At 37.7% G+C, this 11,912-nt stretch overlaps 1 pseudogene; it reads right to left on the bottom strand.

The window, feature by feature from the left end:
- Positions 1–1,919: 1,919 nt before the first annotated feature.
- Positions 1,920–4,925, bottom strand: LOC109113800 (annotated as a pseudogene).
- Positions 4,926–11,912: the final 6,987 nt, after the last annotated feature.

The following is an 11,912-nucleotide window of genomic DNA, read 5'->3' on the forward strand; positions in this document are numbered from 1 at the left end:
TGTGAATTGGTGGGTTTTTGTTAAATGTGAGCCAAAATCATCACAATTAAAAAAACCAAAGACTTAAACTACTTCAGTCTGTGTGCATTGAGTTTATTTAATACACGAGTTTCACAATTTGAGTTGAATTACTGAAATAAATGAACTTTTCCACAACAGTCTAATTTATTGAGATTCACCTGTATACAGCCTGAAATATATTTAGTAGCATTAAAGTAAAACTCTGTTGTAAGAGTATGATTGTTTGGTAGCCAGTTGTTTTCTAATGAAGTACCATGTTTTTACCATGTTTGGAAGTGTGGACCTGCAGAAGCACTGATATTCATCTGTATGTTTGTGAATCCTCCAAAAGCTGATGTTTCCGGCAAACTCACTGGGCTGAAAATCACTAAATGTGGTTTCCAGCGGTGACAGCAAACGGATAATTGAATGGGGAGGATGAAAAATGAAAAGATGAAAAATAAATGAGTGTGTTTTCCACCCTGACGCGCCGCTGATGTTTACCTTTGGTCTCTCTTCACACTGTGAGAGAAAAAAACATGGAAAACACTCTGGAGAGACTGAACTCTCGCTCTCTCTCTCCTGGATTTTATCACTCCATCTCCAAAGCGTTCCGAATGAATGCCTCAGAGGACTGATATTTAGCCAGCAGGACAGGGGGCAGCTAGTGTGTGTGTGTGTGTGTGTGTGTGTGTGTGAGACGGCCTGTAGAGTGTCTCTCTCTCTCTCTCTCTATGAGTTCACTGAACCATGTGCTTCAACTAGAGAATGAAAAACAAGTGCAGAGTGACTCTGTTCCAAAACCAAGCTTACTCACTGTCTGCCTCCTAGATATCATCACTTCAGTCAACCTCAGAAGTGACTGGAGTGCACTTCATAGACAGCATCACTCTTTCAGACTTTTATTATTATTACTTTTTATTTTGTTTATAAATATTTTTATATTTGTATTGTTTTTAGTACTGTCAAACAATTAATCGCGATTAATCGCATCCAAAATAAAAGATTTTGTTTACTTAGTATATGTATGTGTGCTGTATATTTATTATGTATATTTAAATACACAGAAATGCATGTATATATTTTTAGAAAAAAATATGTTTATATATTAAATATATTTATTTACATAAATTATATGAATATAAATACAGAAATGTCAATATTTTCAAAATACACACTGTATGTCTGCATATTTATATATACATAAATATATACAGAACACACACATATATTATGCAAACAAAAACCTTTATTTTGTATGCGATTAATTGCGATTAATGGTTTGACAGCACTAATTGTTTTATTATTATTATTATTATTTTAATTACTATTTATTACTATTTTTCAGACTATTCTGTTTTTGCTGACTATATATAGACATCATTGTAATGTATCATAGGCAGGTGCTAAAAAGGCACGGGCACCAGCTAATATAGTTATATAATTTATGTTAATTATAATTTTATAAATATTTTCATTACTAAGTTTTATCATCTTTTTTTGATTTTTTTTTAATTTATTATAATTTATGACTATTTATGACTATTTTTTAGAGAATTTTATTTGGTTTTGCTGACAATCTAGACAGCATTTTAATGCATCATAGGCATGTCCTGTAAATGCATCAGATAATTTATAAAATATATATCATTAATTTATAATAATTATAAAAACAATTATATAATATACAATAATATTTGTATTATTATATTTGTATAATTTTTATGAGTACTTTTCAGACTCTTATTCTGCTTTTGCTCATTCCCTACACATCATTATATAATGCATCATATTCATGGTGAAAGATACATCATGCAGATGCTCTGGGACACATCATCAGTGATGTATCCTGGGGTCATTGGGTGTTTCGGGTCTTTCAATATCAGATACCCTCGCCCAGGCGACCCAGCTGGGGTTGATCAGTCTCCAGCCTGTGTCCCAGCAGCAATTGCCCATGTTGCAAGGCTAATTGCCTTTCTTTTTGCCTCCCCAGTGAAACCTAGAAGTGCAAATGCTTTGCAGAGTGATTGTCCTGCAAAACCCCTGCAGCCCACCTCCAGAGGCTCACAACGAGTTGGCCAGCCCTGCCTCCTGTACTCTTCAACTAGCTCTTGGTATTTAGCATGCTTCCACTCATTGGCCTCATCCATGGGCTCTTCCCAAGGCACAGTAAGTTCCAGCAAGATCAATTACTTGGTGGAATCTTAAACAATGATCATGTCTGGACGAAGCTGCGTAGATGTTATTCTGGTAGGGATATTTAGTCGTTTATCAAGATCCACTTCCAGTTGCCAGTCAGAAGCAGTTGCGAGGAGACCAGACTTTACTCTCAGCCGTGGGTGGGCCTTCTCTCCCGCTCTGAGGAACTTGATGGTCTTTGGCTTATGGTGGTGGCCCTTGATGGCTGTGGCAATGCTCTCAGCAACTGCCTTTAGCGCCTGGTCATGGCGCCAGCGGTAGCGCCCTTCTCCAAGGGATTTTGGGCAGCTGCTAAGGAGAGGTTCTAGTAATCCCCTTCCTGAACAGAGGGGGCAGGAGGGTGTCTCACTTTTACCCCAGACGTGGAGGTTTGCTGGACTTGGTAAGACATCGTAAACGGTTTGGTCTAAGAACCTGATTCGATGGAAGTCTTTTTTCCACATGTCAGCCCAAGTGATCTTACGTTGCTGAACGTTATCCCATTAGTCCAAGCTCCTTGCTTCCCCATTCCCACCATCCTGCCAGCCCTTACTTCCTCCATGCCTGTCCGCACTTCCCCTTGAACAAGATGTTGACATTCTTTACCTTGAGCATTGTCAACTCTCATAACCGACAAGTAGCCAAAGCCTGCACGCCCTGGTGGTGTGGGCCCCACCAATGCCTTATGCCTCAGTCATGACTCTGCCACTTCCTGTGATTTTTCTGCACTCCATTTCCTGCCTGTTCACACCTGTATGCCAGCTGCTGCCACCTTAGGATCCCTAGACTCTCTACACTGCCATACTTCCCGTGTTCTTGCCACCATGACCTCTTCAATAAGGCTGCTAATTGGGAGTTGCAGGACGTTGCTGGTGCCGTACAAAGCAGCACTGCTCAGATTGCGAGGTAGACCAAGCCACCTTCGCAGATAGCTGCTGATCTTTCTCTCCAGTCCTTAATAGTTGTTACGGGCACCTCGTACACCAGCAAGGGCCACAGGATCCCAGGGCAGGATAGAATGCTGGTAAATCCAGGCCTTAAACCTTCCTGGAAGATCTGATTTGTCCACCTTTCTAAGCCAAGTCTCCAGCTCTTTACTAGCTTTCTGGATTAAGGCAGAGTCTTTAAGGCTACAGTAAAAGAGCTTACCGAGGCTCTTGACTGGCTACTCAGTAATGTATGGAATAGTGGCTCCGTTCAGTGAAAATCGAAACTTATCCACTATTCTCCCCCTCTTTAGCACTAGCGACCTTGATTTTGCTGACTTAAAGCTCATCCTTGCCCAGTTAATGAGTTTTTCTAGCCCTTAAAGAATCCACCTACTGCCCGGGACAGATGTAGTTGTGATGGTCAGGTCATCCATAAATGCTCTTATGGGGGGCTGTCGCACTCCAGTTTTCATCACAGGGCCTCTGCACTCCACCTCTGCTGACTTGACAATCATGTTCATGGCGAGGGCAAAGAGAATGACTGAGATGGTACAACCTATAATTATGCCTTTTTCTAGTTGATGCCAGGCTGATGTACCTGATCCAGCAGTGACTCTTAGACTGAAATTGCTGTAATAGTCCAGGATAAGGTCCATAATTTTGCTGGGAACATGATGTCGTTGAAGGGCAAGCACAAAAAGATTTGGAGGTACTGTATGGATCCATATGCATTAGCAAGGTCCAGCCATAATACAGTAAGGACTCCTTTTCCTTCGCGAGCCTCCCTGATGAGTTGTGTAATGACTCCCATGTGTTCCAAACAGCCCGGCTCTCCTGGAATTCCACCCTTTTGCACAGAAGTATCAATATAGTTGTTCTTCAGGACGAATTTAGTTTTTCGTTGTGGCAGGATAGCAGTGAGATAACTGAACTGACTGATGTTTATTGAATTCTCTTCCTTGGGGATCCATACACCTTCTCCACATCTCCACTGCTTGGCGACTCTTCCCCTGCGCCAGATCACCCTAAGAGTCTTCCACAGGTGCCGAAGGAGTTGTGGGCAACGCTTGTACACAATGTATGGGACACCACTAGGCCATGGAGCGGAGGCTGGTGGCTCTTGGACCTCTATCCAGCTGGGCTCTCTCATAACAAAGTCAAGTGTTGGAGATTGTGGACTTATGAGGACTGTATATGGTTCCAGTTCCAGGTCTCTATCTGGGTCGCTCAGAGTATTGTGCAAGAAAGAGTTTACTTCCTCAGTAAGTAGCTTGGCACCTAGAAGCTTCTTACTGAAGGAGAAAGGGTTGGAAATAAAGGCAGAACGCTCGCTCTTTCCTTACCCCACCTGTGGTGCCACTCTGCCCTGCGCAGGGACATGAGCTTTTTTCTTAGGATGTTACGAAGCTCAGCAAGAGGTTGCTTTTCTTCCTCACTTGCCCCCTTGTACTGATGTTTGAGACTTCGAAGCTCCTGACACAGTTGGTGTATCTTTATGGTTTTATGGTTCCTTGAGTAGGTGGGCTTGGTGTTTCTGCTCTCGACATGGTCAAATCTCTCAGCCGCATAGCTGATAATGACCGCCTGTCCACTTCCCCTTTAGCCGTAGCTTTCAGGATTTTGCAAACGTTGGTGTGAAACTGTGACCACATGGTTTGGCTGTTAGCTGAAGGCCACTTGATCTGCTTCTTTGGAACTACTCTGCAGGAATTGGAGGGACTGGGCTCTGTGGGATGACTCCTGGCCGGGCTCCTCCTGCGTCTCACCAGAATCAGATCCTGTGTGCTGCAGTACGTTCTCCCGCTCTGTGCATTTCATCCTTGCCTGATGTATCTTTAGGCCATGCAGATTCTTACATACTTTTCCACAGACATAAATTATATATTACATAAAATATATTTAATTAAACATGCATGTACATCAAGTTACAAAAAAATACCATTTAAAAAATAATTACAAATATATAAAATAATTCTACTTATTTTTAAAAAATTGACTATATTTTTATACATTTTATTATTATATTCGTATAATTTTTATTACTGTTTATTATTACTGTTTATACATTTATTATTCAATTTATTATTATTGTTATTCAGACTATTTTATTGTGCCTTTCTTGTTTTTCTTGTAAAGGCAATTACCACCATTTGGACCTTATTTGGCCAGAATCAAAAGGCAGCATTGCATGAATCCATCACCGATTAGGCAGTTCCTGAATGCATTGAAATAAGCAGAAAGAAATACATCAATACTGCAAAGTAACAATCAAAAAAGTATAGTTTAATTATAAAGAGGCCATTTTACCCAATATTTGTGTGCTGTGTCAAAGCAGACTGCCTCTATAGATCTCCCTATGAACCGAAAGAGATAGAGAGAGAGCGAGAGAGCGAGAGAGCGAGAGAGAGAGAGAGAGAGAGAGAGAGAGAGAGATATGAAACGAACACAGATTACATCCGCAGGAAATATGAGCCGGTGTGTCTCTACATATGAAGTATGTGTGTGTTTCTGTGCTGGAGAGAGCGCGCGCGCGCACACACACACACACACACTCATGGCCGTGTGACACTGATATATTGGTCTATTTTGCTGCGGTGTCCATCGTAATAGGACAGGATGAATGTGTGACCCAGAGATAACTGACCACGACTCTCACCAACTATATGTGTGTGAAGAATATTCACAAGCTGTGTACATTTGCACGTGTGTGTGTCTGTGTGTCAGTCCAACCATCAGTGTCACAATCACATTATCATCTATCACACTAGCTGGATGAACCTCACATGAACATATTTGGGTCATGTTTCACACCAAAAAGGAAAAAATAGGATTAATAAATTAATACAATTCTTAAAATGCAATTTTGCATAAAAAATAAAAAATAATAATTTTTTTGCATTAATTAGCACATTTGAATCACTCAAAGTCATTTTCATCACTGTGTTTATGAAAATAATGCATTTATTATGTTTCAAATGTACAGTTTTAAAATACTAAGATTATTATATATTATATTATATTATATTATATTATATTATATTATTTTGTTTTTTATTATATTATATTATATTATATTATATTATATTACTATTTTTTTCTTTTTATATATATATATATATATATATATATATATTTTTATTTTTATTTATCTATTTTGCATTATTTTCAAGATAATACATTTATGAAAATAATGCATTTATTCTGTTAAATACTTACAGTTGTCCGTGAAAATCTTATTTATTTACCAGGTCAGATATAACTTTTTTGCATTCTCCCATATTTTTCACCATCCAATCAATTACTCACGGATAAAATCCTGGCCTACTTTTTTTTTTCTTTTTTTTTTTTTGTAATTGAATATCATGATTAACCAGGGAACACTACATTAGAAAGTAAAATGGGTTTCGAATGGCGTTTCACATTTAATACTCATGAAAATGTGCAACTTATGCCTCGTGCAAAATATAATTTCTTATTTCTTTCTCCAGATTTCAGGGAGAATATGTCTCATGTTTCGCCTGTGGTGAGAAGAGAAAGAGAAAGAGAGAAACACAGGAGTCTGGGATCTGCTGTTGTATCAGAAGCAGCTGCGCTTCAGGGAGACCAATCCTGTTAGAACTGATCCTGGAACAGCTGGATCTGTCCTCAGACGCTCCGGAGCGTTTGTTTGAGGGATGTCCAGCGCGACCTTTGACCTTTGCTAGTGTCCCCTCCAGAACCAGCGAATAAATCCGCGCACAAACTCACACACAGCGCCTGAAGCGACGCTCCTCAGATTTCTTACACAAACACACACACACATTCAGGGTTAATGTGAATTTAAGTGGTTTTCCAGTCGTCTCCAGCTTAGATTTCTCTTTCAGAAGCTCCTGCCAGACACAGTTAAAGCCCTGCTTCATGAACACACATGAACAACATGATGAGCTGGAACTGTTTTAAGAGCAAGCATATATGAAATTATGAAGATTTTATTGCATGGGATATTGATTTGTTGCATCATTTTAAGTACATTTACTGTACACCCCACATTCACATCAGTCTATTGATCAGACATTTTTGCATATTTATTGTTAAAGCTTGAAGATGGTCACTTTTTATTATTACTATTATTATTATTATTATTATTATTATTATTATTATTATTATTATTATTATTATTATTTTTAATTAGGTCCTACAGAATTAGAACATCACCAGGTTAAATAATGACTTAATTTTCATTTCGTTTTTACATTATTCGATTTGGTATTTACAATCATTGAAATGTGCACAATTTTTGGCTGTTTTAGTGCAATATATATTTTTTAATATTAATATTTAAATATAACCTAAACAAATAACATATATATTTTTTATTTTTAATAAACTATATAATTAATTTATTAATATATTGTTTTAATTATTTTAATATATTATATCATTAGTCATTATTATATTCATTAATATATTACTATATAATTAATTTAATATTTATACATATACTGCATAAATATTATTTCTTTCTAAATAAATACCATATTTTAATATACTTTATATAAGCATATGTTTTTTATTATACTTTACATATGCATCCCAGTTCACATACAATCTGTCCTACAGTACACAGTGTTCAAAGTTATATTTAGTGTGTTTTTTAATCGTCATGTGTTGAAATGATTATCCCAAAGGTACCCAGCTTTACTATTACCGGTGAAAAGAACTACAACACACAGCTTTTCCCTGCAAGTTAAGAGAACTGGTGGAGTGTGTGTGTGTGTGTGTGTGTGTGTGTGTGTGTGTGTGTGTGTGGAGAGAGAGAGAGAGAGAGAGAGAGAGAGAGAGAGTGGAGTGTGTATCTGGTGTGTGAGAGAGAGAGAGAGAGAGAGAGAGAGAGAGAGAGAGTGTGTGTGTGTGTGTGTGTGTGTGTCTGTGTTCTCCTTCCCGTACCCTTCAGTTCATTACACTGAATATAAAGCTCTTCTAATGGAGCTTAAAGACCCGGATTCATCCATCCATCTCTCTCTCCATCTATAAAGCCCTCTCTTCATCTCATGCTGCTTTCTCTTTCATCCAGCCTCTTAAACGCTCCCTCTCTCCTGCCAAACACAGACACTCGCCTCGCTCATAAATCCATCCCATAAACGCCCAGCTCTTCCTCCGGCTCACGCATTCACGCCAACTTCAGCCATAACTCCAGCTCCAAACCTAAAGGGTTTCTGATTGGTCATTCAAGATCACGTGACTATCGGCTGAAGGTCATTCAAAGATTCCCACACTGTAAAAAAGCAACATATTTTCCAGTTTATCGGACCTTTTGAGTCATAAATACTATTAGATCAATAGTAGACTATGAGATCAACAGAATCGCCAAATGTTTTCCCAACCGGTCAAACTCACAAATTAAACAATATTGCTGAATTATTAAGTGTTTGTGAGTTTGTGAGGGGTGAAAGGTCAAAAATCAAAGGCCACGAGTTTGGACGAGAATTAAATCCACTAACTCTGTAAATTGGCTCATAATTCACGTATGACAGAGGATATCAGAGAGTTCCCGCACAAACAAACACGACCAGATAAAACACTTAAAGTCCCCTGATTCACTAGAAACTGGAAGTTGTTTGTGTACCAGTGTGTGTGTGTGTGTGTGTGTGAGAGAGAGAGAGAGAGGATGTGAGAGTCTTCCTTGTGGGAAGTCGTGGCCTAATGGTTAGAGATTCGGACTCCCAATCGAAGGGTTGGTGAGTTCGAGTCTCAGGAATTGTGGTGAGGGGAGTGCAAGGTCAGGTTCTCTCGCACCCTTCAATTAGGTGTTGAGCAAGGACCGAACCACCACTGCTCACCGGGCGCTGCAGCATAAAAATTGGCTCCGGGTGTGTGTTCCATACTCTGTGGGTGTGCAACTTCAAAGAGCATGAATTATAGAGTATGGTCCACCATACTTGGCTGAATCTCATATCACTTCACTTCATAAGCTCGAATGTGTCTTCGGCCATACCTCCAACCCCAAAACACACAAACACACAATCTCATTTGCCACTTGTCGATGTGTCCGTCCATACGTCACAAACAAACAGAAAACAGCCAGTATAGAAAGTCAAACACATTCCCTTCTGGACTCGCTGCCAAAGTCCTAGTTCCACCCGGGCCAGAAAATGTGGCTCCACACTGACACCTTTAATCAGGAGCCGCTCAAATGCCAAGAGTTGAGATGATGTCAGCACAAAGTGAAGTTCTCAGAGCAACAGACTGATGCAAAACAAACCTCCCAATCTCACGCTTCCTGAAATCAAAGGATTAATATAAATATATCTTGTGTATCATATCTGAATGTTGCCTCAAAAGCACATGAAGATCTCAGATTCTTTAGTCAGCTGTCTAAGACACCTGCATGGTGTTGTATATTATGAATATTGTTGGCTCTTTGTTGCATTGCTTTTGTTCCTCTTTTGTAAGTTGCTTTGGATAAAATTGCATATAAACGTAAATGACGTTTATTTATTTCAAACCAAACAAACTGTAATCTCTCAAATGTTTTTCCAGCTAACAGGCAACATTCTCAAAACTTCCTTTACGTTCTGAGGATCTGAACAAATGTTCTTCCTGTAACATTATGTTCATTCAAAGTTATCTGTTTTTTTTTTTGTTGTTTTTACAATGTTCTCGCACAAATGTTATTTAAACATCATTCATGGAATTTGTAACATTTTTTTCAAATGTTGCTACTTGTTTCAGAACGTTCAGAGAACATTCAAAAGTAACATTCAAATAATGTTTGCATGATAAAATGGAACTTTCTCTGAACGTTTGCAAAACCAAGAAATGTTTTTTTTAATGTTTTTTTTTTTTAATAATGCTTTCATAACTTGTTTTTTAATAATGTTTTCATATTTGCAAAACGTTCTTTGAACATTTTTGTTACACCAAAAAAAAAAAAAAAATTTAAAGAAACTATTCAATTTCACAAAGAAACGGCAAGTAACACTAAATGAAATGAATACATTTTATTCCTGTAAAATGTTCTCTAATAATCTGTTTTATTTACAATTTCGAAAAATCACTGAGTGACTGTAAAGTGTGTTTGTGCATCTTGCTTTACAGTAAAAAACTGTAGGTTTAATACTTCATCTGCATCATCAAATGTAATGGCATTCAGACTTTAATAAGTATTTAAATACTTTTTGAATTCATATTGCTAGAAAACATCCGAACTAAAGCAGCTCAGATGGTCAGATGTGGTGCTGTGATCAGATTCACCTGTTATCAGCTGTGGCTGAAAGAATAATAGTCACACACACACACACACACACACACACACACACACACACACACACACACACTGAGCAAATCCAATCTCCAAAATTTACACCTGTGAATCTAGAAAGCTGTCAGAGAGTATGTGTTACCTAGCGACCAGGAGAGCAGCCCTTCACATTCATAAATTAGACAAAGCAAAGAGAGCGACTCTGGAGGGCTTTATATCCCCTCATAAGGGATCGATATTAGTGCATGCTATTTGAGCCCAAAAATAAATTAGACAAAGCAAAGTGTTCGACTGTGGAGGGCTTTGTTTAACTGAAACAGACGCTATATACACTGATCTGTGATTAAATACGTTTAAATATGGGAATTAAGAAATTCATCAAAGTGCCAACAATATTCGTCAAATACAACGAATCATATATTTTTTTTTAATTTCAAGACGCTATATACACTGATCTGTGATTAAATAAACATGACATTTTCGCCATATTAGGCAGGCTATTAGAAAGGCTAGGCAAGTTTATTTATATATGCACATTTTCGACACATTTGTAATTTCCACATAGGAGTGAATATGAGTACATTTGAAAATTAAAGGGGAGTTTTAATATTAGGATATAGGTATTAATAGTGATTTTTAATTTTTTTGAATTTAGATGTATTTTTTTTATTTTTAGGTGAAATTTTAGCCATGACCCAATTAATATTCGTGAAATACAATGAATAATGAGATATATATATATATGAGTATATATATATAAATAATTAATGAGATATATATAATATATATTTTACGAGTTTTCGAGTTCGAATTTGTTCATTTACAAAATATACTTAATCTTGCTTCAAATCCATTAGTTATGTAATTCTTTGAAATAAAACGACCATTACAACCCCCCAAAAAGTCCTCTCCAATGTTCAATGGATACAGTCGCAATTAACACGGTGCTTTTATCAAACACACACACAAATTAAAAAAAAAAAAAAACAGAAAATAGTTCACATTTTCCATGTACAAACTGCGATCAACACTAATTTTGTGGGCGTCTTTTGTGTCTGCAAAATTAATTCAATGAAGCACGCACTAAAACAACACAGAAAGCACATGCAAATAAACGCTGGAGTAAATTAGTGGGTGTAATTAGTCAGAAACACATGCGATCACATCACATTAGTATAGTGTCAATGCTAATGCATCCTTCTCGCATAAACGTTTATATGTAGGCATTTATCAGATGCTTTTCTCCTTGCATTGCATTCAAGGTTGATCGGTTCATGCACTCCCTGAGAATCAAACCTCTGACCCTGATGTTGCTAGCGGCAGATACAGACGACACGCCTCAGTTCAGTCCGGCGTGCAAAGGGGTTTTACGGAGTTAGTTAAATAGTTGGATTGTGACTAAATTGTTTGTGTGTTGTGTTTGGCTGTTTTTTTGTTTGGTTTGTTTGAGTGGTCTGTGTTGATTCTGATTATTCTATTTCACTACAGAATCTAAAAGGATATCCTGCAGTTTAATATGAAAATAAAAGCTTGAGGGTTTAACCACACTCTTAAAAATACAGGTT

This window comes from Cyprinus carpio, chromosome B15, assembly GCF_018340385.1.
Source record: "Cyprinus carpio isolate SPL01 chromosome B15, ASM1834038v1, whole genome shotgun sequence".
NCBI classification, from domain to species: domain Eukaryota; kingdom Metazoa; phylum Chordata; class Actinopteri; order Cypriniformes; family Cyprinidae; genus Cyprinus; species Cyprinus carpio.